Source organism: Aythya ferina (genome assembly GCF_964211825.1).
Source record: "Aythya ferina genome assembly, chromosome: 14".
NCBI lineage: Eukaryota > Metazoa > Chordata > Aves > Anseriformes > Anatidae > Aythya > Aythya ferina.
Genome location: NC_140312.1, coordinates 7,543,179 through 7,566,621, shown reverse-complemented (window position 1 = coordinate 7,566,621; position 23,443 = coordinate 7,543,179). Strand labels below are relative to the sequence as shown.

Genomic DNA, 23,443 nt, shown 5'->3' with positions numbered 1-23,443 from the left:
CATCTGCCCTCTCTTTGTATCCATGTAACTGACATCCTCTTCTCTTTCTCCCTTTGCTTTTTTAAACAGAAACCTTTTCTTTTGGCTAAAATGAGAAAAAAACCCGCAGAGGTGTTCTCTGTCATATCACTGGAAGGCAATGTACTTGTGTTCGCTAGCTCTAAATGCTCTGCAGATTCAACCTCTTTAATTTCTCTGCCTTTTATCTGCACACTATCCACCAGATTCAAAACAACAGACATTTCTGGAGTGTGACTGTGAACAAAATTTGGCATGAAGAACACTTTTTTGAGCCTTCTATCAACAAGACTTTTTGCCTCTTCACTCCCCATAAAACTCTCTCTCAAGCTTGACACCCCCAGGTCTGTTATTCTACCAGCATCGTGACCATAAAATGATTTATGGTCCCCAAAACTGAAATCCTCATTCTGTGCTTGTCCCTCTGCTTCTGTCAATAGTTGCCATTCCTCTACATGTGGAGCAGGTTCTCCCATGAGCTGTGAAGACCATCAACAGTCAATACACATTTCTTGGGTGTCATAGCACTGTGTTACACATCCAGAGAGACAAAAATAGGAAGGAAACATCTTAAATAACATTTTCTTATTTTCTGACTAGTTTCTCTCATCAGGGTACGTCACATGCAGGGTTTTTCAAACATCCAGCCCGATATTTGCACATCAACAAACTTTGCTTGGTCTGAACAGTCCAACAGTCCACTAAGAAATACCTCTTTTGCCATTCCCATCTCTGAACTATCTCTAGGAAACTGGACTCACTCAGCACAGGGAGCTGTGGAGACCTTGGGGATTCATCATAAAGCATCTCTGATCCCGATCCCTCAACACTTGAGGCTCTTCCCTACCTTTAATGTCTTAAAAGCTCATGTAATTTCCCCAGTCACCAGGGCTGACAGCATTTCAACAAGAAATTCAACAAAGGCACCACAAAAGCCTCAGTTTATAAACCAGGAGCTTTGAGAAGGTGGACTGAACAAAAAGCTGAGCATGGGGCTTCTGCTCTGCTCAGTTGCTGCTTTGCATTCAAGGAGCACTTACAGCAAAAGCTATAAACATATTAGAGTTTGCCAGAACAAAACAAAGTAACAGGCAGCTCCATCTCTGAATAGTCTCTCCTAAACCTAAGGTGGTATTTTATTCTAAAGTGCTGCAAGAGTCTGTGAGCAACGTGATGTTACTATTGTTTCTCTTCTCTTGAGAAGACAAACATGTCTGTTTTCTTATTTATGAGTGTTTCTTCCAAATTTCAGACTTTTTCTTGATAGCTACCTCTTCTTGATATTTTTCTTTTTTAGAATTAAAGAGAAAATGGAAAGAAAAGTTAACAAGGAAGAAAAAAAAATGACTTCAGTGAGTTATATATTGAGCTAGCCAGCAAAGAATGCCTTCCACAAAAAGCCCCCCGATTTGCAGCAGTACATTCACACTGCATGCAAACATCGTCCTGTATTTGCTGCCTCACACACTGGTTCCTTTGCACTACTCAGATGATGTGAAGCAATCATAAGCCTATGTCCATCTGTGCCAAGTTTATAAAAGCTCTTTCCCACTGGAGTGTCTCAAAGCAGGATGAACAAATATGAGAACTACACTAAAATAGCCAGCAGCAGGTGTGACTACAGGGGGCTGTGGGAACAGCGAGAGGGATATAATCAACTGAGTTTGAATCAGAAGGCAAGCTACAGGAGGTGATACTTTCCAGACTTCTGTCCCAGCATACTCTCACCCCACAGTACCAAGAAAAGAGATACGACTTGTAGGAATGTGCAAAGCAGGATCATAATATGGATTTATGTGGCTGGAACCCAAACAGCATGGCAGGAAGCAAGAACTGTGGGCTTAAGCGTGTGCCAAGAGCCAGAGTAAAGTCTCTGCAGTGATCCTGGATATATGCTCTCTAAAGTTAAACCTTGTTCTGCTGCATCTTCCCTCCATATAATGTGTTTACTGTGCTCATCCATTTATTCATTTGCACAGACACACTTGCTTCCTACTTTGCTCTTGGGAAGGTCCAGAAGAAGAAATGTACATTTTAGGGTGTGCCTGTGGCTCTCTCATCTGTGTGCTTGCAAGAAGATGGGATCCTCCTCTTTCACCTTACAGATTTAAGATCTTTGTCCACAGGTGCACATGCATGCACACACCCTTCAGTCCTTCTGGACACAAAGCAAAGCTTGAATACTTGACCTGGGTGGGGATGCAGAAAAGACATCTCTCGCAGACGGAGGCCCAAGAGGACCTGCCAAAGATAGGGAGGAAGCGGCCACCTCTCTCAATCAAATCCAGCCCAGGCATTGCAAAGAGCCTTCCCTGCTCTGCCTGAACTCACCTGTGTCTCCAGCAGGGTCCTGTGAGAGCATGGAGTATAGCAAACAGCCCATCTGGATGCTCAGTCATCCCAAATCCAGACACTGCACCCCTAAAGCTAGGAGCTGACAGGCATATTCTAGCCCGTCTGTCTCTCTGGCTCTTCAAATGCCAGATGATTAGATTTGTGAGGTAGGATAATACATGACCAGAGGCAGGAACTTGATTTTTTTCTCATTTTTTCAAAAAAAACTAAGCTTATACCTAGCAATGAAGAAGTTAACAGGCTGTCTGGGTGCCTGAATTAACAGCTGCTGAGATAAGCAATAAAGCTCCAAGTCTGCAGGGTAAGATGGCAGGCTGTGCAGGCTCAAACAGTCCAGATCATACGAGAACTTCATTTAACACAGCATTTTCACCACAGGTGTATTATCTGCAAAGCAAGCTTTGAGCCTTTTCATTTTCATCATATGTCTCCCTCTTCTGCAGCTCATCTCTTTCCTTCCTCTTGTAACATTTGCCCCCATCAGCCTCCAGGAAACTTCCTACACACCAAACCAACAAAGCCCTGACTTGGTTCAAACCAGCCCATTTCAGCTGACCAGCACTTTTACAGGACCAAACAGGTGTGGTAGCAAGAAGATATTCCCAAACCCCTTTCTTCTTTCCCCTCCATCAAACACACAGTGTGTGCATTTACCAGACACTATTCCCCTTGAAGATCTAAATCTACTGAATCCTGCTGCATCCAGATTGGGTTTGCAGCCTGCCTGAACCTGCTGCCTTCCCTTGAAGTTACCCTAGGTACACACTTCCCCATCATGACCAAGAGAAAGCTCTCACCCTGGCCCTCACTGGATCTGATGCACTTTTGTGGCCAACCTCATCTTGTCACTGAATGTCTTGGATCACCAGACTGAATGAGTATTTAGGTCCTGTACATGTAGTCCTGCTGGATGTGGGAAAAGCAAACTGTGGGTTTTCCCCCATGAACCTAGCCAGAAACACTTATCACCGTTCCCCTCTGAAATTTAATATCCTTAATTCATTCCTTGTTGAAAGAAAAACAAAAAAAAAAAAAAACAAAACAAAACAAAACAAACAAAAAAAAAAAACATGGAAAGAAGTTTACATCAATACATTAAATAACTTATGAAAATCTGAGGAGAAAGGAGGAGAAAGCACTGGGAGAAGTAAGAAAGTTTCTGAAGCTGCGAGAGGCGGACTCCCCCTGACACCTCCACCAGCCCCGATGAACGCGCCGTGCCCAAGCTCCTGGCCCCAAGGCTGCCTTATAAGGTGGAGAGATTGCTGCAAGGCGAGGCAGGCTTCAGTGCTGCAACTAAAGGGATGAGAGCCCTGCCTCATTCTGGCAGGCTCCTAAAGAGACAGTGAGCTTTTTATCATGTTTCTAAAGTTATTTGGGGAAAGAAATGCAGATCAGAAGAGAGGCTGCAGATAGAAGAGGCACTAAATTAATGTTCTTCCTTCTAATCTGCAGTACGTGGTTTCTGACTGTGCTGGCTGTTGCAATTTGCTAGCATTTTATAAAACACAGAAATAATAAGCATAGAAATCACAACGCAATAAATGTTACCCAACTAGTGCCTCTCTGCCCTGCCTGGCTGTACCAGGTGATGGGATAGTCACTAACTGCGTGATAACCCCTGGACAAGTACGCCTTCAACCCATCAAACAACTGTAACACAATATACGTATAAACATATTTAGCATGACTGAATAGCATTTTTCATTAAAATCTGTTAGTGACACATGGTACAGAGCCAGCCTTTCAGTGGCTTCAGGTTATAAGCAGACGTACTGCCCAAAATGCACAAGTTGGGAGTTATTCTGTGACAGCGCTCACCCAGCCAGAGATGCAGCGCAAGAGTTGCTTTGCCTGCAGAATTACCGCTGAAGCAAAGTTAGCTAGAAACCAACACCCAGCCTCAAACTCCTCCAGTCCTTCAGCAAATATACCACAGCTGCACATTCTCCACTTTCTCACTAAACAATGCTCTGAAAGCAAGAAGCCTCTTTGCAGAAGCGCAGCCGCGCAGCAAATCCGACCGGCTGCCCCGGGAAGGAACAATGCGGCTCTTACCTCTCTCTCGGTGGGAGATGAAAGCCCGGAGCCACGCTGGAGGCTCGGAGGAAGATGCAGCACTGCTTTCCGAGCCGCACGAGGCCTGGCCTGTGCTCATGAGCTGCCCCTGTCAGATTTTCCACCAGCAGAATTGCAGCCAAGTCCCTGCCCATGCCTGAAGAATTTCCTGAACAGCATTCCCGTTCTTTTTCTAACTGCTTTGAAACCACAGTGTCTGTACTTCAATAAGGCTTTGTCAGGCCAAGTTACAGCTACTGGTCTGGCTCCAGACAGCAATTGAAAACACATGTGTTTTGCATTAAAAGCCCCCTTCTCTGCACACACATTCGTACACAGACACCCCTTTCTGCACTCAGCCCAGGAGTCTGCGTGGCTTGCGTTTGCAGCTATTCTGTTAAATTCTAGCCATTTCTGTCTAAAAGAATAAAAAGGTTATGCTGGTAGGGATTTTCTTTGGGAAGAAGGAAAAGGGGTCGAGATGGATTCCCTTCCCACAGCTAACACCTCACCCTGCCTCATCATGTTTTGCTGGTATCGGTGGTCATGGGTGCCTAGGTTAACAGTCAGCTGAGCCAAACCCCAGTATGCAAGGAAACACAGGAACTAAAATTCCAATTCACCACCGCTCTCCTCATACCTTTGCCTCTACCACTTCTAAGAATTGTGAGAAAAGAAAGCATATTTTTAGCATCTCTAGACTCAGTTCAGCACATCAGGACTGTATCCTAATCTTGACACATAGTCCCATATCTGCTTATACTAAAAATAATACAACTATTTTTGAGTACTTTCATCCCTCTCTGCTTTCCAGCTGTCCTAACCCTTTAAAAATATTTTAAGCACCTTGCATCTTTTTTTTTTTCCCCAAAGAGCATTACCATTACTCTGGTGTTGGCTTAAGGAAAAGAAATAGAAGATATAGTGTTATACCTTTAATCAGAATGGGTCCCAGTTCTTAATATCTGTAATCATTTCCAGCCAGCACCATGGGTCGAGGCAGCGAACGTGAGCTCTGCAGCTCGAGATGCCCTGTGCCTGGCATGTGCCTGTGAAGCAGAGCCGGAGTAGATGTGGGAACGCACATGGATGTCCTCCTTATTCCACCACAGCTAAGTCCCACCAAAGATGAAACACAGCAGCAGAGTTGTCAAGGTAACAATATAGAAAAGAGACAGTTTAAAGAGAGAGAGTTATATTTTTTTCCCTCTTAATGTTCCTTTTCAAAACCGTGCACTCCACTTCTATCAGGTTATTCTGTTCTGTGATTTACAGAGGTGCGGAGTCTGGATGAAGTGTTTACAAGAGACAAATGCAGCTGGGGATTGAAAACAGAGTGCCTTGTGGATGGTCTGATCCAGGGCTCATTGAATGTGGTAGAAAGCCTGTTGCCTTCCATTGACTTTGGGCTAGGTCCACAGCTAGGACTTATTTACCCAGCAGGAAGGAGAGATCTGTACTTGGGGACGAGAGCTCACATCACACACAAAGGATGCCCGTACTGCTGACCTGCCCTACTTCCTCCATCCAACCTGTTTTAAGAGCTACTGTGTTAGCACCATGCCTGGTTTTTATCTGCACCCTGTTCTGGCCCCAAAATGCCCATTTCTTAACTCCTGCAAAGAGCACACATTGCTTGGCAATATTGCCAATGTGCCCTGGCAGTGTGCGTGGCCAGATTTTGACAGCCTGGATGAGCACCTGAACCACACCGCCTTCAGCAGGACAATACACGGAACAAGATGCTGCTTTGCAGAAGAAACATCACTATGAAACCACCTGATCCTTCTGCCTCAGTTTTCAAGACTATAAGCCAAGCAAAAGGCAGGCACACAAGCCGACAAACACAACCAGTGGTGATAGCGTTTCAGATTTATTTGCACAGCTTGTGAGGAGTCAGTTTGTGCCAGAACAGAAACCACAGACTCTTGGATCGCAAATCAGGAGAGCATTGATGCAGCTAAAAGAGAGTCTCCTAAACAGGCTACAATGGCAATGATAATATTCTTCGGCTTGGCAGACAGTAATGGCTGAAACCACCAGCGCCGAAAGTCTTTGGAGTCTCTTAGTATAAATAAATTGAAATAGAAAAATATGAGCTGCAGATTCATGTAATTAGATTTCCAGTCCTACAAAGACAATCGGGCATCTGCAGAGCTGTTTGCAAGATGATAGCAGTCCTTGCCTTCTGCTTTAAATTTCCCCATGGCTTTTGTTCAGCAAACCAGTTATGTATGGTGACAGGCAGGAACTTCAGTGGATCAAGGTATGGGTTTTACTTTAAGCACATGCTTCGGTGCTTTGTGGTCCAGGCCTTCTTACAGCAGGCTGGCTCCCAGCAGGACTAATTGTCAGATCAGTTACCACATGGCAGTAGGGTACTCTGAAATTACTCAGTTCTTTATACAAATATGGTAAATCAGTGGTTTTCAAATTTATCTCAGTGTGGATCCCCAAATATTTGCCAAAGGTGGTGCATACCCCTTCAATGATTTCACAGAGAGAGATTTCCAGATACTCTATGCAAAACTCTATTTTTCTGTCATTTTTCACAGTTCCCTGGGTAACAGTCCACAGGCCTCCCATACATCTGTGGGCTGGAAAGTACCGCTGGAGATAACTTAATCCCTTATTAAAAATGTAAATGATCTTTTCTGTTTATGTGCTTTACTTACTAACTTCAGAATATTTATACGAGCTAGCAGCGTGCTGGCAGGTAGAGATGTGGGGAGGTGACAGCATTAATATTGCATTTTTTTCCATTGGCATAATTAGTAGGCCAAGTCTATAAATATTTACATTAAATCTGTCAGGCATCACATCAACCTCACTGATAACTTAAGGGTGTCTTACTGTAAACTGCATTAATGTCTAACTATTTTGTCATCAAGTAACACATAAAATGCTCCTTCAAGCTAAGCCACTTTGACTAGGTTGTTTTTATCTCTTTCTCATTTGGGTATGGGGTTTAAAGATGCTTCAAGCATCAGAACTGTGGCTTAGGGACTGCTCTTTTTTCTATCACTGAGCTATTATTTGTATTACTGCCAGTGCTACCAGAGATATATGAACCTTGCAAGCGTAAAACTTAAGTTGATGTCGACATAACTATCTGCGTAACTGCTATTATTTGTCAGTTCTGGCAGGGTTATGAGGATTAACGAAAAAAAGAAGAAGAAAAAAAGCAGCTACTAGAGCTCTTTGGGAAGATAAAAACAAATTAACCCCCCAAAGCTCCAGTATCTTTGCAGCTGGAGATTGCAATGTGTAGGAACTTCCACTTGGTGCAGGAGAACCCCTCCACCAGATCCATGAATTTCTACACCAGGAAATTCGTGAGACCTGCAGCTTGCACAGCAACATTTACACGTTTTGTTCCACATGCTGCATGCTGTCGTTCTCCACCACACCTTTCTACATCTTTTCCTTGGCAGCGGGAGCCACTGGGGGGTTACTCACAGCACCACAGGAACCGCAGCAGTTGGCAGTCTGGAGTGTGCCCTGCAGCCACCCACTGCTGGCACTTTGCTACAACCTCCCCTGCATTAACCCCCAGGACAGGGCTCCTCCAGGAATCACAGAAATTAACCCAACCTCCTTATCTAGCCACTTAGCATTAGTAACCTCAGTATTCAAAAAGATCAAAACCAGACCTAAAGTGACTGGAAACACACCCCCTAACACTAATCTGTAACACTGGCAAAAAGGACTCAGAAACAGGAAAGCTCCTTTTCCACCATTTGAACCTGACCTGCATTTTGCCTTCCAGCATTTTCTGGATGTAGCTGAAAATGATTTAATATTTACTGTTGACTTAGCAATATACATAACTAATTCTGTTTAACTGATAATATCTATTTGCATACAAATCAAAACTCACAGGATTTTCATGCTATGCACATTTCTAGGGGCTTGCTGAAGCATTCCCAACACCTTCCTAAGAAAATCAGTGCAAAACAACCAAGCAGAAAGTAGCAGCATGTAAACGCAGGTGTGTGTGCACCTGGACTGGAGGAAGAATTCAAAACGAAAATTTTAATATCTGAAAGAGATAATTAAGGAACTCCTTGTACAAGCTTTTTCTCCAAATGACTTTTTTAATCCATTCAATCTCTTGAAACATCACAACCAAATAAATATAAATGTTCACATGTTTTTAAACTCTAAATTGAAAGAAATTATCTGCTTAATTATTATTATTTTAAATCATACTCAGCCTTGGACTCCTGTAACAGATCTCTTGCGTATCCATGTGTACAGGGAGAATTCAAGACTCATTTGAGCTTCATTTCCTTAAATGCAGAATTAAGGTAGCTAATGGATTAGAAAGTTAACTCTTTCGGGCAAGGAACAGCAAGCTGCTGGAGGGAAGCTCTGGGCATTCCTCACGGATTTGCCCAGCTCTGAGCATTCAGATGGGACAGAGGTCAACCTAGTGACAAAGGAAGGGGAAAAAGGGGATGCCAACATTTGTTTAGCTAACATCAGTAGTTATAGGATAGGAGTGGTTCAACCGAGGGAGAAAATCCGTGTGCAGGGAAGGAAGGTCTGATGTGAGGGTAGGGAGCTATTAGCAGGTAGTCCTATTTAAGGGCTGCAGCTGCGACTGGATGAAGTGGATGAAGGCACAGAGGTCATCAGGCCCAAAATGGGTTTGCTGGACAAGTGAAAAGGAAATGGAAGAAAAATGAAAAAGCACTTGTGGTGTGTCTGTGTTTGGAAGGAGCTTGTTGCAACTTGTGCCTGGAGACCAACCAACTGCATGCACACAACAGTGAGCTGGGAGAGCCAGATCTGGAGCGTCTGCATCCTCACCCACGGCCCTAGTTTCTTCAGAGATAAATATGGCTACATTTTAGTAGGAAAATATAAATACGGGACTGGTTATGAGATACAAGATCTTTCAATTCCCTGAAATTAAAGGCAAAGAAATAAGGAGGGGCATGGAGATTACACCTCTGCAGCCCTGCTCTCATAGGCAAGTATTCAAGAATTCTCTGACTATCATGGAGATGGGAAATTTCAGTAATGGCAGAATCGACCCTGAAGAGGAAACCTTGCTTCACACGACACTGAGTTATTTAGATATGTGTTCTAAATTTTGCCCCTTCTGTTCGAGTTTGCCAACAGAAGTATGACAGTAAAGGAAACAAAAAGACCCAGTTTCATTTGACAGGTGAGCTGGGAACTGGGAGATCAGGCCAGCAGTCAGTGCCACTTGTACAGGGCTAAAAGCACAAGAGAAACTCAGGTGGAAGGTTCAAGGAAGTGAAGGACTGAATTCCTATGAGAGGCCAGACCCAGAGAGCTGCAGTTCAGGGTCTGGAATTTTGAAAAGGTGCCCCCACATCTCTGCCACTGCTATAATACAAGGAGTGAGGTGGCAAAAAGTCATCACCAAAGGCAGAAATCTTCCACAGCACAAGCTCAGGAGAGTTGAAGAACAGGGGGAGGGAGGATGGAAATTCAATTCAACTATCTACCGTGCCAGAATAACAGCAGGCTCATGCATAATGTTGCAGGGGTTGATGTGTAACACCTGTACTGAGAGCAACCTACTCCTAATGGCTGTTTTCTCCTTAGGGTCTGGGACCTGCAAACTCCCTGAGCCCATTTGCAGACTGTAGCGCACCTCATCAGAAAGTTCTGTGCCGTGCTCCTTTTTCCACAAAAGCAGCAGCAGTGTTTACCTGTTGGCCGTAGAGACGCAGCTGGGACCACATCCAGCCCACCCCCCGACCCCAACCAGTGCTTTGTAATTATTCTGATGATTTCAGCCATTTGCAGGCTCTTCGCAGAAATAATTTAAGGCCAGTAGAGCTAGTTAATAGGTAAAATGGAAAGTGTTCCTTTTCATTTCTCTGGCAACATTAATGTAATTATCCTGAATCATTCTCAAACTACGTGGGCTGTAATTTCAAGGCAATATTACTATTACAGAGCCCTGTTCTTCCAGCCAGCATGTGTCATACTCCCCATCCAGAAGTTATTTATCAATAATCAGAAAGGTCTTCATTTACAAACAGTAGAACCTCTTCATGTTTAGCATGACAAGGAAGCTGAATGGATGTCACCATGCAAAGGCATTCAACTTCCTTGGTTGCTCCCTTTCTTATGGGACTGGCATAAAAAAAACACAACAAAGAAAAAATAACCATGAAGATTAATTTCATACAGACATAACAGCAACTATGCAGTTGACCAGACCAATAATTATTCTTTTATTACGGTCTTAATGGTACCCAAATTTATTACTCTTATCTGAGCAGCCTCACCCTTAGTTCTTTCGGAAATCAGGTTCAAGGCACACAGCTGCTCTCTAAGCTGCTGCTAGATGTATGCCCCAGTGAAGACAAATCCTCACCTTAGCCTGCTGTCATCATTTTAGGGGGTGGGGAGAGTTTCAGTTTCTCTGTCAGGTCTGTTGTGATGGGGATTTTTGCAGTATGGATATGCCATGCTGCTTGCATTTAATGCAGAGGGCACTTGCTGGTCAAGCAGAGTCTCTGCATATCACAGTCTTTTCCTTTCTGCTCCTGCCTATTTTTATTCCATCAAGAAAGAAGCTCTGCTTGTTCTTACATTTAGACGTCCTATTATATCACAAAGTTTAACACCACCTGATGCATCCAAATTTGGCTGTACGAAACAATTTTCATAGGCAGCCTGTCTTTTACGAAGCAATTAGCAGGACTCTTGCAGAACACCAGGAAGGCAGACTGTCTGTCTATAAACAGCCCTGGCCAAGGCCACCTGCTTTAATGAGCTGTGCTATGCCAGTCTGGATACCGAGACTTCTCCATGATTGTGTAAGCCCCCTGAGATGGGCAGCAGTGGCCTTCACACAAAATACCTGTGCCAAAGGAGAGCTCTTGCCCTCCTCTTCCCATAACAGCGCTAGCTGTTCAGCATCAGGCTGAAGCCAGATGCACAATATACACACTAGAATATGAAGCAAGGAGACAGCAGTTCTGGTAATCAAAATTATGGACAATCTTTGGCCAAGTTTTGCAAATTCTTTCTCTCTGCTTATATCCTGCACGAGGTGATAAGACACATACTGTTCGTAGAGTAGCTCATGACAGTATGCAGACACTTGGATGTAGCAGAGTGAAGAAGTATTATGCTTATATAAAAATAAATGCACACATGCACATACATTCACATATTTTCAGTTTCAACAGAGAATGAGGGGGAAGCTTTAGAAAGCAAATTAATAGGAACATTAAGCTAAACTGAGACTGTGTGGAATGTGTGAGACAGAGGGAAGAAAATAAAGATGTAATGGTCTGAGAAATAAAAGCATGTTTGTACATCACTAATCCCACTGACCTTAAACCCTGCCAGAGAATTCAATATGGTAGATGCATATCTGTGAGGATCATGAAAAGGACACTGTGCAAAAATTCCAGACTCAGAATTGCCTACAGAAATCTAGCCGAAGGCCTACCAATCTCAGCATCTCTGCTTAAGTTATTGGCAGGATGTCGCAAACAGTAAAAAACAAACAAACATTTGATTGGGAAATCCCTTTGTCACTGCAGCTAATTACCCGTTAATTTCTGAGATGCTTCCTCATGCCTTTACATATGTGACCAGTTTCTTGGAGCCTGGGCTAGGGGTTTTCTCATGTGGCTCAACAGCAGCCATAAGGGCTGAAAAGTCCAAGAAAGTCAATGAGACCATTTGCACTTGGGTCTGCTGTTCTTTTCCAAATGTTTCTCTAATTCAGCAGCTGGTAAGGCTTATCCCTCATTCCGCTGTCAGCGAAGGCTGCTGCTCCTTCCAAATCTCTGTAAGCCAAAGACTCACTCTAAGGACAAGTGTAAAAATGTGTGGCCCTGAAGAGTATGGAAGACAGAAGGAAGAGAGAAACAAATGTCCTGTCCCTTCCTCTGCAGAGCTCAGAGTCAAAAGCAGTTCTGTTCTTGGCACCATCTTTTCTCCTTTAACCTTACAGTTATGCTCTTAGATTACCTGTGAGCACAGCAGCCCCTGGATCCTCCAACTATACTGCAGAAATCTTTACTGCAGAGCTGAAGGAAGGGAGCAACTTTCACCTTGTAACGTTCATTTCTATACGGTAGACAAATGACTGGTTCATTGTTTGATTCCTTCCCTAACCAGGTGAACGTACCCTACAATTTGGCAGCCACAGAATCTTTTTTTCCTTAGTAGGACACAGGGGAAATCTTGTCTCATTCGTATATTTTGGAGTGAAATTTCGTCACTGCTGTGATTAATGTTAACATCATTTCTGCCCTAAATTCTCCATTCTTTCAGTCTAAAAATGTCCTCCTGGATTTCCTGATGTTGTCTAACAAGAACCACAGATGGAGCGAGGGCAAGGAGAGAAGAGGAGAGAGAGAGGCTTTGTGTCTTGCACCCTGCCATATTTTTTGAGCAAAGTAGCTGTCAGGAAGTTAGGAGTTGTTCCTTTTAAAAATCTGAGTGACTTTACCTGTACATTTTTTTCTCCCCAGAATGAAAAGCAAAAGTTAATTGGGATGCTTCTCAATAGTATTCAAGATATCAATTACTCAGAGATATATTTACAATTATAGTTAATCTCTGTGAAGTCTCTGACTGTAAATTAAAAGAGATTATTTGATTTTGTCTATTTTCCAAGTGCCCATGTGTCTTATTCTCATTGTTCAGAAATGCCCTCCCTTCTCTGTTTCTGTGGGTTATAGATATATGCAAGCTAGAGTAAACTTTCCCTCCACTAAAGCAGGAAATATGCAAAATGAAGAATTAAATCTCTTTCCAACATAAAACAATTTCCAAAGGCAAAGATGATCTAATAAAAGGCTTAATGTTTTTAACTCCTTTCCTTACAAAATATCAGCATAAGGAGAAATCAGAGCAGACATTTGTTCTCTACTGTGTGTGAAAATGTGTATATATATTTAAGTAGAATGATATTAAGGAACAAAAAATGTATTGTTACAGTGGGTTAGATGTGAATTCTGCAGCAACAACTCCTATGTGACAGGGGCAGGGGTTAAGTGTTTCTCAACATGTTGCTCTAGGAAGTGAGCATCTGCCCCCTTGTATGAAACAGCAGCGCCCTGCATTCACATCAACGCTGCTGAGCAAAGCTTCCCCCTTTCACCCCTTCAGCTATTTATCATCATCAGAGAAAATCTAAAGCAACTTAGCGCCGCGTTGCAGAAGTCTCCATGCCTGCTGCCACACAGAGGTTAAACCAATCTCCCTGCAACAGAACAGCAAAGCCAGTGCGTTTGTTTTAACCTAAATCATCCAGGTAGTTAGGCTTTAAAGGAGAGCAGGTGGGGGAACGTGCGTGTTTGCAGGGAGCATGGTCTGGAACAGTCCCTGAATTTTACGGGTTTATCATCCTGCCACATAAACTTTCTCCCAGTAGGGCCCCTTTTCACTTACCTGTTTTTATTATTCTACAGCTGGAATACCATGGCAAATCTGTCAAAGGTTAACAGGCCTGTCCAGAAAGCACAAGAAACAGCCCTGCAACAGTCTATGAATTTTAATGCTCTACATTACAAGTGTGCTATTTTTATACCTGATAGCAGTCCACAATCAGTAGTATTTTGGTAACTGTGTGAGATATGACAGAGGCCAAGGAAAGGTGCAATAACAGTTGTAAGACAACCTGCTTGCAAATAATAATAGAAGACCACCATAAAGACTACTAGCTTTGGAAACCAAGTAAATCTTTTGTTATAGCAGGTCTGCTCATATTGCAGATGGTGACCCCCACGTGAAATTAGTCAATCTTTCCTCAATGGGTTTCAGTAAAAGCCCCACTGCTGTCTTCCTATGAGAAATAACACCTTTATGCTGAAAGTTACAGGTTGTTGCAGGCAAAAGGACAGAAATACACCCACACACTTTCCTCATCTGCTGTACACTCAAGCTGTCTGTGTATTTTGCAGCAAGGAATGCTTGCAGGCACTGAGACATCTCTCAGACACATGCTTTTTAAACCAACATATTTTAGAAGCTTTTACAAAAAAAAAAAAAATGGTTACCAGAATACGTGTTGCATCTTTTCATCTTATTCACTGCAGTGCAGTGAATAGCAAATTTTTAAGTGATACTTAAGCCTCATACATCTCGGTGAAGGGTATCTAAGCACCTTATGAAGAGAGATTGTCACTAGGCTAAAATCAGCCCCCATCAGCTGGTGGTGATGCAGTGAACCTGAACATGCTTAAACATGAGTAAGGGCATTTACTAAAGCAGCCTTGCTAAGGCTGAGTAATACTTGACTCTTACCCAGGAGCAGTCGACCACATCAGCCTGTGCAACATGAGCACAGCTCTGGTTGTCACTCATGGCTGTGCTGTGCTGCTGATGGTATAAAATGGAGCCTCCTAGGTCAGTGGAGGGATCCAGCAGGCTGCAGCCCCTGTGCAAGCAAAGCGCTTGAGCACATGTTGTGTTTTAAAAGCCTTCTCTAACAGAGGCATATATGAGCATTTTGCATGACTCAAATTACTTACAACGCTATCCACAAACAACTGGAGTAACTCATGACTAATATTCTTCAGTGACTTCTTTAAACAAAGTCCAGAATCCAAACAGGTTGCCTGTTCAATATCTTTGCAACCTTAATGCTGTGAAATAGTAAGGGACAAACTCCCAAACTCCCTATCTGGAAAACATCTCTGCACAGGTAAGACCAGGCACTGAGGCTGGGACCATGCAGGGTCTGGCAGGTCTGCAACATGATAACGCCCTTACACCAAGGACCAGAGCGAGGTTAGCCCTACCTATCCTATTTGCATTCCTCTATGGAAATGAACCCAAGGAGTCCTTAGCAATAAAATTTGTCACAATTACATTCTGGCATCTCTTTACAATTTTCCTAACTGCTTCACTCTCAAGAAAATGTAGTTGAAAATGCAAGAAAATTATGCTGATGATTTGCTCATTATTAGATGGATTCAATAAGATCTGGTATTTAGCATGTTTGACACCTATATACTCCTAATACAAAATTAATCTCAAAGAGATAACTATCATTTTTACTGCTTTGTGATCAAGCACATCTGATCTGGCAAGGCTCATCTTCTATAAACAGATGCCTCTTGGGGAATATTTAAAATCGTTACTTTATCCACAAAACAGTTCCTTAGCACTCCAGTTTTCCCTGCTACTACCGTTATGTAAAGCTTGGAGAAAAATGGGCTTTAGCCTGTTAAGAAAAGAAATCGATGATGGAACCAGGATTTTTTTTTTTTTTTGGAAGCCTGGTTGTCTATCAAGAAAGAAGTCTTATTTCAATATTGGAAGGAATGGGGAGGAGGGGGGAAGAATAATCGATAATCTCATGGCCCACACCTCCAAATGTCTCAGCCAGCACTTCTAAAAAGTTTGCTAAAATATTAGCTGCTTCTTGAAGCTAAAAGCAAGAGCGAGTATGTGCATCTCAGCACAAAAGACTTCTTACCTAGGGAGCACTGATGAAGCTAAAGCTACTGGTAGCCTCATAAACCTGACTGCCATAATTCACCTGTGGATGAAACTTTCATCTCCTCATCCAGACAAAGAAAATCCCTAGGAGGAGATAGACAGAAATAATTGCCTGTTTTCCTATGCAAAATGGCCTTTGTGTCATGGAGGTCCCATTAAGTCCTATAAGAATGCTTATATGTACTAAAAAAAGATAAAGGATATTTATGAAGCTCATTTTCACTGTCTTTCCAGAGCAGTTTGATGTGTCTTCAACCCCGTACATAAGAACCTCCATTTACTACTCTGAGTATCTGATCTTCTTTTCTCTGTGTGAGAAATTTTTCTTTTCCTTCAGAGTACTGTCCTCATTTCTAAGCCCAAGGAATGTGAAATAAATGTGGTACTGCATACAAACAATGAAGAATATAAAAGGCCTTCTAAATTCAGAGTCAGCCTAAGATACCAAGTTTGTTTTCTTTGCAAGTGATTGATGCCCTCTAGAAGAAATAATAATTATATGGCACAAGGAGGAGGAAAAAAGGCATGTTGAGTGATACAAGCATTTAGTCAAAACATAACTGAAACATCGAGAAAAAAAATGCTTTAGAACTGCTCAGACTGAATAAGACAGCATTATTATCTGTAAAATGGATGAAAATAAAACCCCTCCAATAAGAAAAAGACTTAAGAAATTTGTTATACACTAATGCCATCTACCAGACATCAGTGGAAGTAGCAGGAAAAAGTCAAATGAAACAGAGAATACAACAAAGATTAAATAAGGTTTTGCTCAGAGCCCCAAGACTTCTTTTTTTATTATTATTATTTTTATCAACCACTGAATTCAAAATCTTGTTCTGTCTTTTCTTTTTTCTCCGAGTAGGGATTTCAGGGCATTTGTGAATGCAAATATTTATCACTTCTTCTAATTTGCAAGGCTTCAGGAAAAAAAATAAATTAAATTCCCCTTCCAACACAACTTTGAGGCAGAACATATATTTACAAGACTTTGAACTGTCATTATTCTTCTCCCACAAGCTGCCACTGTCTTATGCAAGGAGAAAAAAACAACTTAATTTTTGTCAAATTCCAGGTCATCTTGGTGCCTCTTCAATCTGCCTTGACTATCTTGATCAGTGAGCCTAAGCTCAGCAAGCCTTGCAATTGGCTGCAGTGTCAACACAACACAGCTCTTATCTGTATGCACAGACCCATTTCCAAGGATTGCCTGGTAACTGTAAAGGTGTTGCTACTTTTCTTGTCCCAACGAGCCTCAGATTTATAGCCAGCTCCGTAACACCCCCCGAAGGACTTGTGCCAGACATTAAAAAGGCAGTTCCTTTTCCAGGAGAAAGATGAGCTCCTTGGGTTGCCTCCTAGACCTCTTCTTCCCTTCTGTCTTCAAAGCCATGCCTTTTGCACTACGACAGAAAGATGAAACAAATGAGCCCCAAAGGCAGCATCACTCTCAAGAGTGCTTCTGTGTTATTTTAGAGAACTGAGAACATCTGTGTATTCTCTCATCTCTGGGAGACCGCAGAAAATTGCTACTGAATCCTATCACATCAACACAGCTGACTTGCACTGCCAGGGATGCTTTGACTTCTTTCTCTGTGCCCTTCCCCTGGCAGTTCACCTTTGTTGGCAAGCCCAAGGCAGTCAGACTATGGGTCACACTCCGCCTTGGTCTTGCAATTGCAAAGACTGTTGCAGCTTGACCACTTCCTTTGGCTAAACCTTCTCAAATCCCTGATCCAACCCTCATTTTGTGTACACCTTCAAATCATTCCTTAACTCCCACTAGGAAAATTCTATAGATGTGGTCTGAATTCTTTCCCTCAATCACCAGCTCCTGTCTCAGGGTTTGTTCCCTTTTGCAGGATTTCCAGCCTCTGATAATACTCCTAAGTCTGTTTATGAAGGCTTCAGCTCATGTTTTGGGACTTGCTTTGTGTAAATCTTTATGGATTCTTAAACGTGCATCCTTCAAAACAAAGCAAAAAATCATGAATCCACATGCATGAAATTCTTGTTGTGCTGGAGTCTGTGTACAATAAAGGTCAAAATACACAAAAAGAAGGTGTAATTTTATGTTAGAAACCCATACGCATCACAGGACACAAAAACTTTTGTAACCGTGACAAGAAATATCAGCCATGACCCTGTCTTTAGCATACCTACTTTTCAGAATCTGAAACTACTCTGTTTTTGGTATCCTCCAATTTGTCTCTTGGATATCCACCAGAAGTAAACAGCAGATGCCTGTTCAGTCTCGAAACAGTGAGAAATGGCTGCAGCTACAAAATCTGCCACTGCTGTGCCGTGGATATGGTCTCCATCTGCTGATGTGGGCACAGGTATACACAGAAACTGGGAGATGGACAAAGTAATATGTGAAACCAGCAGAGCATGAGGTGGACGTGAACCATTTTGAGAGACCAGAGAAGACTTGCATTTTAAAAGGAGTATCACTATCTATGGATCTGTTATTTCAGACACCACCTCATTCCTTCCAGTAAGTAAATCCCACCAAGTCCTGCCCAAAAAAACATAGCCTTTTAGTCCCTGATATATTTTTAGGAAAATCTTTCAGCAACTCTGACAGTTAGAAAAAAAATCTAATTTTCTGTGTAAACATATTCAGATCAATGACGCCTCTTTGCATATTTTTTTTTTTTAATTGCTGTAAAGAAGCCTTCCAGACGTATTTACACATATCAACTAACAAAGGCACTATCCAGAAACTCTGCCGGTATTTGTCTCCTTCTGATCCCCCAGAAGGACAGAAACAAGAGCTACTTAGCCATCACCTTCAGTCTGTCTCTACAATGGAAAGGTTCAAAGGATGAAGCTGTTCTGAATAGCCACTGATTAAGAAATTGCAGAAGTGCTAGGAGTTGCTGTTGATTCAAGGTGAGAGGAGTCACACTGAGCTGGAGTTAGTTGGCAACGCACAAAGAGGAATTTCCATGTTGTCAAAAATCTTCCACTGTGCCTGATTCTGGCATTATTTCCTACTGGCTTGTTAAGAAAAAATGAGCCCTCATCACTCTCCTCTGGTGCTTCCTTTGCTCCCTGGATGAATATTCTGCAAGTGCAAATAAAACGTTCAACAGCAGCAATTTATTTTCTGTCTCTTACAAAAGAACTGCAGGTAGCGAGGCTTTTGTATTCCATGCTAGCAGCAAGTGGGTTACAGCAAAGCCTCCCTGCCAGGACCGAGCTCCCCTCCTTCTTCTGTCTTTTGCTGGCTGTGAGATTATAGCCATAAGGCACAAGGGCCATTTTAACATGGCACTGGTTTCCCTTATTTTTCCTCATCATCTCTGCTACTCTAAGTACCTGCATGGCAACTAGCAAGATGTAACCATGCATGAAACTCAGCCCTGGAGGTCCAGACCCATGTTTCTGACCTGCAAGAGGTAGAAACACTGCAAGCAGCCCCAAACTGGACAGGAGTATCTGCATGATTATTGCAGTACAAGTCCAGGGCTTAACCAGCCCATGTCAGAAGAGCAGAGGCATGCCATCACAAAGGTTTATTGTTTCCCCCCTCCCCCCTACATGTTGGGCTATTGAGCTTCCAGATCCCCAGAGCAACAGTTATGCTTGAGACTCCATAAACTATTTTTTTTCTCCCTTCAAAATTACAAACACACAGAGTAACCATAGTTAAGCTTCCTCTCTCACAGAACAGCATTCACTGCCTCTCTGTTTCACCTACTTTACTACAGTGCTGGCAGCACGTGGGTTAACAAGACAGTTATTTGAAGGAAAGACATTTCCAATAAATCAGCAGATAGCAAAAAGGAAAAAGCACTCGAGTAATTTTTTCATTATACTCTTGGCTTTAAGCCACCATAAGGTAAATCGCCCAAGTCATGTTGCACAGACATTTCTGAAAGAACAGTTATTTAAATCACCGTGCAAGATACACCCCTTGTTTTGAAGGGAGAATCCTGCTTATTTTTCATTACACTTTTTGTCCTTTTAAAAGTTTTGAAAATGAGAGCTGAAGTCAAAGCTAGAGCTGTAATTCTGCTGCAAATGGCACAACATGGCATTGGCCTCAGTGTTGTCCTCATGTTCCCCTCTCCCTCCTGTCCCAGACCTGAGAGCAGCATCCCTTCAAACACATACACCACCTATATTGTTCCTTTCTGGTAATATACACTGGAGTAACGCTGTCCAAAGAAGGGGTGAGGATTAGTTTTTTTTTTTTTTTTTTTTTTTTTACCTGGATAAGTCCGTTGAGTGTGTGACATTCATTAACCCTCTCCCTGAGTTTACACATTCATCAGCCTCTGATATTCCCTCTCCAGTAAATGGCTTGTGGTACCCCAATAAACAAGGAAAACTGCAAAGATGTTTAGCCTCCGCACTGTAAAGACTCTCCTGGTTTGAATCTTTCAGAGCAAGGAAATAGTGTCTGCTGATAAAAATACCACAGTTTTGACAAAACCTGTTGGTTTTGTTCTTTTTCTCCCTCACATTGCCAGTGTGATCAAGAGGAGACTGAGAAGAAAGGCGAGGCAATAGAAGCAAGGGATGAAGAAAGGGCAAATACCATCACACTGAAGGTGGTCTTGAAAGCACCAAATTTGGTGCTTTGTCTCTGCCCAGATTGTCTTCCAGCCATTTTTAATATCTTCTCACTTGGCACAGTATCATTAACGTTCAGTATTTTTCTTTTTACAGCTCACAGCTTTCAACTTAATGTGCTCATTGTTCCTTTCCCCTGCCCAGAAGTCACTGAAAGTGCCTTTTACCTTCATGATTTGGAGTCTTGCACAATTGACTAAAATACTGAGCATCAGTTATAAAAAAAAAATACACAAAGAGAAGCCAAACGCATTATAAGAATCTTGAGTCATCACAATAAAAGCATTCTCACATCCTCATAATACACTCCATCAGGCAGAAATCCCAATTAATGCCTTAAACAGAAACACAAGATCTTCGTGAATAACCCTCACATTTGGATTGGGAACCCAGTGTTTGCTGTGAGTAGATGCTGCGTATTGTAGACATTTCTGGCTGTCTGAAACAGGGTGAAGCCTGCTCACTTTTCCCCTACATCCATCTACCCACCTCTCATTTAGGCTAGATTCAGCACAGTAAGCAATTGCTGCAGAAGACAGAGATTCCTCATCAGTTTCTAAACTAGTTGACAGACATTTCCAGCTGCTTCTCAGTGCATGTTGCACTGTCAATCAAAATTACAGGGTATAATTAAGCAGACAACAACTAAGCAATGTCTGTCTTCTACCCAAGAATCCAATGAAGAGATTAATGTACAAGTGAAATAGAGTAAGATGAGTTTCCTCAAAAAACTAACAAACAAGCAAGCAAACAAACAAAAACTGGCAGAATCAAGGCACCATCATTTTTTCCCTATCCAGCAGCAGGAAAAGTATTGCTTTTTTTTTTTTTTTTTTTTTTTTTTTTCCTTCAGAATACGAGGCAGTTTCAAAAGTATTAAATAAGTTGAAGCTTTCTGTATTATCCCAGATTTATCTTGGTGATATCAGTGCAACCTGTAACCTCAGCTCATGAAGACTTCAACGTGTCACTCAACCTCGTGATCTTCTGCCAGAGTAAGTTCCAGTTTGGTGCCCTGTGAAAGTGGCATTTGCTACCCTACACTGGCTAACCTCTAGTGCTGACTTCCAGACATGCAGCAGTGCCCTGTCCCACTACCCAACATCAAATCCCAGAACCCAGAAATTGAATTTCCCCAAGGAAATATCCTAGGAAGATTCAATCAGCTTCAGCTCCTTCCTCTCTAGGTGCCCTCCGTTCCTCCAGCAGAAGCACTTTGGAGACCACAGAGCTCTCCAAGGCAACTGTCATGCTGCCTTTCAGCTATTTGAAAATGGCATCAAATATCAGAAGGATGATGAGATGACACACAAAATATTGTAGAATGACAGAATCTGCCCCAGGTTGTTGTAGGCTCCTGAGACCTACTAAATACCTTGCTCTACCTGACATTTCTTTGTGCAATATCTGATAATCTTCACTTTGCATCCTTGAACTTTAATTAGCTTAACAACTTGCAGGGGACTTTTTAAATATTATATTATTTAATTAACAGTTTTTTTTTCATTGTAATGTTTGGTTGCAGCAAGAGATTGCACTAAGATAATGAAAAGTATTGGAGCAGCTGAAAACTTAATTAAAACATGTAAAAATTAATTATACATCTCATCATTGATTTTGTCTGAAAAAGCTGATATTGCAAAAATAGGAAATCAAAAGCAAGGAGGTCATGTAGAGAATCGCTGATGCAAATGTTGATATTTTGCAGAAAAAATATCTTCCTACTGAGAGCAACCATTCACCCCAGGTCCACGACCCAGTGCTGAGCTGAATTCCATCTGATATCACAAAATTGCTAATCAAGCATCAATAAGGAGGCTGATTAAGGTGAAGCAAGCCAGAAGAACAGAGAATATATAATGCTACTATTATGTATAGCACTGTATATGAGATTAGTATCACATGATTAATAACACCAGCTTCGTCAGTGTCTTTTTCTGCCTCTTAAAAAAAGGAGTTTTGTAGCACAACCATGAAATATCATTCTTCAGGCTCTTCAAAAGTGTCTGAGATGGCGTCTTGGTTAGGACTACGCACTGTGCAACATGGGGCTGCTTGGCAATGTAAACAAGAATTATAATTTGCCTGAACTGCCATAACTAAACTGGACCGTGATCGCACCTGCGTTCAGTCCCCAGTGTTAGAGCACCAAGGGGAGCAGCTGAACAGGCTAACCCCTCGTGCTTCATCCTGGAAAAATTACATACTATCCTCTAACTTCAATAATAATTTTCTCTCCTCCTCGTCAGTTCCTGAGCTTGTTTATAAAGTATAATTATATCCTATTTCAACTTGGAATCAGTAGAACCAGTTAATACATCCTTTTAATGAAGAGCACAGTACAGAAGGTCAATCTGGTGCCACCATAAATTTTATCAGGAGCTCTATCGCAGACTTCTTTGGGTAAGTTATTTAACTTCTCTGAGTCTAAAGTATAAAATGAGGGAAATACTGTTCCACCAACCTCGGCAGAACGATTATCTAATATTTATAAAGTGCTTTCAGATCCTCAAGTAAAGACCATAGAAATGTAAAGAAGCAGAAGTAGTGACCCAGATGAGGGTTAAGAGCAAAATCTTTTTCTCAGTGACAGCCCTCAAATGACCTTGTAATGTTAGGATTTTATTTTCAACACAAAGGAAGATCTGTCAGGTCTAGGAGCCATGCTTTGCTATGACTGCAGACGACTTGGTATCAACAGCAAAACAAGTTTAGTCACTGATCCAAATGTCAAGAGCTGCCAAATCAGTGCTTTGATGAAATGTCAGGAATACTAACTTGGTTTCAGGTCTGCGCTGATTTAAAACTGTGCAGCCAAAAAGGAGTCTGATCACACTGCTTTTTCCCCAGGAAAATAGCAAGTAGCCGGCAATATACACATCATATACACTTCTTCACTTTGAAGTGAAGCTAAACAAGCTGAAAAACAAAGCAATACAAAACAAAACACCATACATACTTCTACTTC

The 23,443-nt window shown here is 42.1% G+C and overlaps 1 protein-coding gene across 10 annotated transcripts in view; it reads right to left on the bottom strand.

Annotated features, from left to right (window-relative positions):
- SGCD (sarcoglycan delta) overlaps positions 1–23,443 on the bottom strand; it is a 401,695-nt gene that overhangs the window by 141,569 nt on the left and 236,683 nt on the right. For 2 of the 10 annotated variants that reach the window (XM_084536011.1, XM_084536003.1), the window contains exon 1: positions 4,432–4,547. The exons of the other annotated variants lie outside the window; for them this stretch is intronic. The gene's annotated coding sequence lies outside the window, so the exon portion shown is untranslated. Of the gene's footprint in view, positions 1–4,431; positions 4,548–23,443 lie in introns of those variants that run through there. 10 annotated transcript variants of the gene reach the window in all.